This window comes from Hypanus sabinus, chromosome 8 (genome assembly GCF_030144855.1).
Source record: "Hypanus sabinus isolate sHypSab1 chromosome 8, sHypSab1.hap1, whole genome shotgun sequence".
NCBI classification, from domain to species: Eukaryota; Metazoa; Chordata; class Chondrichthyes; order Myliobatiformes; family Dasyatidae; genus Hypanus; species Hypanus sabinus.
Window position 1 is genome coordinate 67,052,641 of NC_082713.1, and position 7,246 is coordinate 67,059,886.

The following is a 7,246-nucleotide window of genomic DNA, read 5'->3' on the forward strand; positions in this document are numbered from 1 at the left end:
GTAATTTTGTAAGTATATTGTTGAATTAAACACTCTTTCTTTGTTTAAATAATTCACTATGGGTGATACATAAAAGTACATGAATGGTATGCGTCAGGACACCAGCACGTCATATATGCACCTCGCTAAAGTGAAAACGAAGCTGGATACGCATCTGTCAGGGTCCTTTTGTTTTTATTTTGATTAGTTTTATGTTTTGAACTGGCGACAAGGAAATTTTAAAAGATTCCATGCTGGCTATCTACCTGTTGAAGCACAGTGAGATGTTCCAGTTAAAAAGTACAGTAACACGTTCAAGTAATAAAAAAAATTGCAGCACCTTTTTTTTCTTTCTTCATAAGAGAAGAAAGACTTGAGTTAAAAAGAGGCGGATGAAATTTATAGGCCCATAAACAGTGAGCACTGGGTGATAATAATCATAGAAAAAAGACAGAAATGGTTGTCTACATCAGAACAATAGATGTGTTTGATTACACAAAAGAGAATTGAATGTTGTTTACAGTGAATTGAGCAGTATTTTGAAGCAAATGAAATAGTCAATGCAAAGAAAGTGCATTGGATTAAATGCACTTGCTGATATCATGAAAGTAATGCAAGAACATTTAAAACTGAAACCATTGTTGATTGCAGAATAGTTTAGTTTTCATAAGCGGGATCAAAAGGAAGGGGAGTCCACTTCAGAGCACGTGGCTGAATTGAAGCATGGCCTTGTGCTCTGAAGTGGACTCCCCTTCCTTTTTGATGGGCTTAATGATGCAATGAGGGATCATTTAGACCATAAGACCATAAAATATAGGAGCAGAATTCGTCCATTTGGCTCATCGAGTCTGCTCCACCATTTCATCATGGCTGATCCAATTTTCCTCTTAGCTCCAATCTCCTGTCTTCTCTCCATATCCTTCATGTCCTGACCTATCAAGAAACTATCAACCTCTGTGTTAAGTATACATAATGACTTGGCCTCCACAACTGCAAGTGGCAAAGAATTCCACAGATAAACCATTTTCTGGTTAAAGAAATTCCTCCTGATCGCCATTCTAAAAGGAGACCTTCCATTCTGAGGTTGTGTCCTCCGGTCCTCCATCACAGGAAACATCCTTTCCACATCCACTATATCAAGGCCTTTCACCATTCAATAACTTTCAATGAGGTTGCCCCTCATCCTTCTGAATTGCAGCAAATAAAAACCCAGAGCCAACAAACACCCTTCATATGACAAGTCATTCAATTCCAGAATTATTTTTGCAAACCTTCTTTGAAGCTGATTCAGGTTTAGCACATCCTTTCTAAAATAAGGGGCCCAAAACTGCTCACAATACTCCAAGTGAGACCTCAGCACTGCTTCAGTAAGCCTCAACATTACATCCTTGCTTTTATATTCTAGTTCTCTTGAAATGAATGCCAGCATTGCACTTCCCTTCCACGCCACAGACTCAAACTGCAGATTAACCTTTAGGGAATCCTGCACAAGGACTCCCAAGTCCCTTTGCACCTCAGTTTCTTTTTGTATTTTCTCTCCATTTAAAGAATAGTTAACCATTTCATTTCTTCTACCAAAGTGCATATATTTCCTGACACTGTATTCCATCTGCCATTTCTTTGCACATTGTCCTAAGTCCAACTGTAGCCTCTTCACTTCCTCAAAATTACCTGCCCCTCCACCTATCTTAATATCATCTGCAAACTTTGAAACAAGGCCATCAATTCCATCATCCAAATCATTGACACATAACATAAAAAGAGTCAGTCCTAACACAGACCCCTGAGGAACACCACTAATCCCTGGCAGCCAGCCAGAAAAGGCTCCCTTTATTCCCACTTTTTGTCTTCTGCCAATTAACCACTCCTTTATCCATTTTAGAACCTTTCTTGTAATACCATGGGCTTGTAGCTTGTTAAGCAGCTTCCTGTTGGTACCTTGCCAAAGTTTGTGGAATGTTACAGGAGAGCATTCAAAAATTGCTCCTAACTGAAGCTCAACTTACATTTTAAAAAAGCAGTTGAAATAGCTGTACCAATGGAAACAACAGACAGAGACGCAATTGAGTTGCAGTCAGGAATGAAAATGAGAATGAACACAATTGCAACATCTAACCAGAAGCTGGCCGAGCTGAAGAAATTGTATTACCATAATGGCAGGGGATCACATATAGTACACCAAACCAATTCAGATTTAAAGGCGAAACTTGCAGAAAATGCATCGAAGTAGGACACACACAAACAGCTTGTCAGGCAGATAAAAATAAATGGTCTGGACGGAGAAGAGAAATAGATAAGTCAAGATTCAGTTTCAAAAAGAGCAGTAACATGCATGCTGTTAATGAAAACTCTGATAATGCTAAGAGTGACAAGGTCTGAGTAGCCTTGAGATTTATATTATGAAAACTAACAATAGACAAGGAATATGGCTTCCACCGGAACAGAATGGCAAATTAATTAAAATGGAATTGGACACTGGCTCTGCTGTTTCTGTCATTATACAATATTCATTTGAATGCCATTTCAAAGATAATGAACCGAGGCTTGCAGGTATCCAACTAGGTATTTTATCAGAGGAAATATAACTCTTTTGGGAATGACATTTGTAAATAATACAACAACCAACAAGGTACATTGGGCTTGGATATGGCTAAAACAAAAAGGATGGCTAGCATTGTGGGGACATGATTGGCTGAGACAACTATAACTTGATTGGAGATCCACCCACCATTTGCATGCCACATGACCAACAAAAGAGTCAGCTGAAAATGAATTAAGGAAGGTACTAGATGATGCTATATCAGTGTTCAAGGATGGTACTGGAAAACTCAAACATATGAAGGGTGAAATAATGTAAGTGAAAATGCAACACCCATGTTTTACAAAGCCCACCTGGATCCTTATACCATCCATAATAAAGTAGCCAGTAAACTAGATTGATGAAAGCAAAAGTAATCCAAGTAAGTAAGTAAATAATCCAAGATGGCGGCGCAATGCAGCTTGCAGCGGCCACTCCGGAGCTGATTATCTGTCATTTGTGAAGTGGAGTACCGTACGCAAACATAATCGATTGAAAATGGACGTGGGAGCACGAAGGAACATCTGTAAATCTCCAGGAAGACCTTCTTCGTTGCTGCTGCTGCTGTGAGGTCCGGGACTCTGCTGGGAAGAACAGGCCCCCAGTCCTCGGGGTTACGTTGCCGATGGCCATTGGCGGGGCCGTCTTAATACACTCAGCAGAGGATGGTGCTTGGAGAAGCTGTGCCGGAGGGAATGATCGTCGGCTCGGAGGTTCGACGGACTCGGAGTCCGGTGCAGTCAGGTCACTTTCATTGTGTGCTGCATCTGCTAGGCTGAGTCGGGTGGCGCCGTGGAAGATCATAGCGGGAGTATTCCCTTCTGCCGCTGGCGTGGGATGGCGAGTCTGTCAGGACCCTGGGGACTTGTGACAACTGTGTGGTGATTTCGTTTGAACGTACAGTCTTTTAACATCTTCGGAATATTTTTACTATGCCCATGGTCTGTTTTTTATCTATTATGTTATTGTTTGCATTGTTGTAACTATGTGGTTTTGTGCAGGTCTTATAGCTCTAGTTTTTGGTCTTGTTTTGTCTGGTGGATTTGGAGCTCCTTTCCGGGGAATGCGCTAAGACGGTAGCGCGATATTAATACGCAGCAGCCCCTCCAGACTCTGGATTGGGGATTGCCAAACATTATGTGGATTTTCTGGTGCAGTCTGTTTTGTCATATGCTTTTGTGATATCATTCTGGAGGAACATTGTCTCATTTTTAACTGCATTGCATAAATGACAAATAAATTGAATCTGAATCTGAATCTGAAAAGGAATTCTTTCCAAGGTTGAGTGGAGCCCATGAGCAATGCCAGTGGTTCCAGTAGCCTAGAAGAATAGGTCTATCAAGATCTGTGGTGATTTTAAGATCTCCATCAGCCCAGTTCTGAAATTAGATCAATAGCCTCCGCCCAGGATAGAGAATATCTTTATAAACCTTTCTAGAGGGAAACACTTCAGCAAAATGGACTTAGCTTAGGCCTACCTACTGACAGAGATGGAAGAAGAGTCCAAGTGATTCTCACCATAGGCATTCATAAAGGGCATTATCACAATATGAGGCTTATTTTTGGAGTCACATCTGCACCTGCACTCTGGCAGAAGGCTATAGACCAGGAGGTGCAAGGATCCCAGACACTCACTATTACCTGGATGACATCATTATCTCCAGTAAGGATGGCAAGGAACATTGACAAAATCTCAAGACAGTGATAAAAAAGTTTAGAAGATTATGGCTTCAGAGTACAACACAACAAAAGTGAATTATTTAAACTAGGGATTTCCAATCTGGTGTTCAAGGACACCTCAGTAAATGGTAGGGATCCATGGCCTTAAAAAGGTTGGGAACCCCTGCTCTAAAACAAGCATCACTTACTGTGGTCACACCATTGATGCACAATAATTATACAAGTGTACAAATTCAAGCAGTGGAGGATGCCCCAAAGCCAAAGGACGTTTCACAGTTACATTCTTTTTTACAATTTTTCAATGACTATAACAGGTTCCTGCCAAACCTGGCTACTGTGCTCCACCCCTTGAACTCATCACTACCGATCAGGATGAAATGGCAATGATAAGACAGTGTGGAGTAGCTTTCAAAAACGTAAAAGAAAAGGTAACTCACGCATTGCCCAGTGAAGTTTGCCTGAGACCCCTTGCGTTATAATATAGGTGCAGTCATGTCACATGTTGTGAGTGAAGGAAGTGAACGTCTCAAAGCATTTGCATCACATTACCTTACCACTGCTGAGAAAACTTAAACACATCTTGACGAAGAGGCTTTGAGTCTGGCTGAGGGCATAAAACATTTCAAACAATTCTTGTATGGGAGAGAGTTTACCCTTGTTACTGATCATCAACTACTAGTGTCCATTTCAATCCACAGAAAAATGTTCCACCAACAGCAGCATCACAAATGCAAAGATGGGCTCTGGTTCTCAGATGACACTATTACAAGATCGATTTCAAGAGGACAACCAATCATGGAAATGCTGACGGATTGTCCCATTTAACCTTAGAAAGGGAAATAGCTGAAAATTTTACAAAAGAGGACACTCTACTTGATGTATTTTCTCTAATGCAAATCAAATGTCTTCCTGTTATGGCAGAGATGATCCAAAGCAAGAGCAGAACCATGTCTCAGTTCTACATGGCCACGCAAAATGGCTGGAGTGTGCACCAGGAAACATAGTTCTCCCATTTTTACCAGCACCGGGATGAACTTGCCCTTGACTGGGGTTGCCTGGTGTAAGGATTGAGAGTTATTCTACCATCCAACATGAGAGTAAAAGTGTCGCAGGAACTACATGGCAGTCACCTAGGTTCGAAGCTTTGTCTGGTGGCCTGGTTTAGATCAGAAGATTGAACAGCTTGCCATGCATTGTTTGGGATGCCGACACATCCAGAAGAGAGGTATCCAGAGCTATCAGAATCACTTCCTGTCGTCCCAGAGTCAACTCATACAACCACCAGGGAAGAGACACCAGAAACTGAGATTGTTTCACAGCCTCAAGCCAAACAGAGTGATACCCCATTGTAAGGAAAAAGTTATCCCACAAGATTAAGAGTAAGAAATCCTCCACAGTAATTAAATCTTTAAGTCTGAATGGGACAATTTAAAATCTACTATGCTGTGGGTGATAATATAGTAGTTGAAATATATGGCATACTGTATGTATACTCTACATATATATCATATATATAAAATGCATTCAATATTGAGTTGGTGTTCATAGGTGAGCAGGGTGGAGTGTTGTGCCTCCACCAGGGAACCCAGTTCCACCCCCAGAACAGAACCAGCCTTCCTCATGAGGTTATTGATCTTCTTGGCATAAGCTGCTCTCACCCTACTGGTCCAGCAGACTACAGTGTAGAATAGAATATTAGCCACCTTCAACTGTGGAACATCTGTAGCATAGTACTGCAGACATTGAATGGCCAGAGCCTCCTCAGGAAGTACAGTTGGCTCTGTCTCTTTTTGTATAGAGCCCCTGTATTTTTAGCCCAGTCCAGTTTATTGCCCAAGTGAGTTTCCAGGTATTTGTAGTCCCAGGCAACTTCCACATCTGTTCCCTCAGTGGAGATGGGAATGCAGGGTGTTTTCACCTTTCGAAAGTCCACCACCAGTTCCTTTGTCTTAGCGATGTGGAACTGCCCACTATTCAACAAAGTAGTCCACCACTCTTCTGTACTCAGTCTCTTGATCCTGTCTGATACAGTCCACAACTGCCGTACTGATTCCACCAAGGTGCACCACTGAACACTACAGGAGATCCTTTCTACAACTCCTCCTCAAGTATATATCTCCGCCTCTCTCATGCCCCTTTACTCCACTGTAGTACTTTAACTTCAGCTTCTCCCTCACAAATTACAGGGTAAATGGAATAATTATTGTGATCATTATTTCCTAAGGTTTCCTTTACCTTAAACTACCTAATTGTATCCAGTCCAGAATTGCTGGTTCCCAAGTGGGCTGTCACAAGCTGCTCCAAAAAGCCATCTTAGAGGCATTCCACAAATTCTCTGTCTTGGGATCCAGCATCAGCTTGATTTTCCAAATCTATCCACATATTGAAAATCCACCATGACTAACATAGCCCTGATGGCAGTTATATGCAAGCTCCTGTTCAAGCTCTGAAAAATCAGCGACAAAACTTTGTTTTTTTGCTCTCTGCTCGACCTGGGTGAAGTCACTTTTACTTTTCGACTCCAAACTCCAACTGGCCATTATTCCGTGCTGAAACTGTAAGTAAAATACAAATACAATAAGAATTTTAGTAATATTTTGGTGATATTGTAAATATATTGTTTAAATAATTCATTACAGATTATATGTAAAAGTACATGAATGGCATACATAGCCATGTCACCACATTTACATGAGCATCTTGCCAGAATTAAAAACAAAACAAGAGACACATCCCTCAGGCTCCCTTTCTTTTATTTTGATAAGTTTTATGTTTTGAATTTACAAAACAGAAGTCACCAAAGCCACCAACCTAAAAAAGCGTCCGATGAAATCATTGTCATTCTGGTATTCTCTGGAAGACACTTGGCTGATGAACAATGGGTTAGCATTGACTGCTGAGCAGAAAGAACAAATTGCTGATGGCCTGCTCTGCATTGAACAGACAAGGAAAAAAAATACATGTCACAAACAGTGCAACTCATGAGAAGTATCAATGTTAACCTCACGG

General features: G+C 41.1%; 1 long non-coding RNA gene across 2 annotated transcripts in view; it reads right to left on the bottom strand.

The window, feature by feature from the left end:
- Nucleotides 1–6,778, bottom strand: part of LOC132398210 (uncharacterized) — a 33,750-nt gene extending 26,972 nt beyond the window's left edge. Inside the window, exon 1 of one of the 2 annotated variants that reach the window (XR_009513581.1) lies at nt 6,473–6,778. This is a non-coding gene — a long non-coding RNA (uncharacterized LOC132398210). Of the gene's footprint in view, nt 1–4,674; nt 5,564–6,472 lie in introns of those variants that run through there. The other variant, XR_009513580.1, reaches the window with a different exon arrangement.
- Between the last annotated feature and the right edge of the window lie 468 nt (nt 6,779–7,246).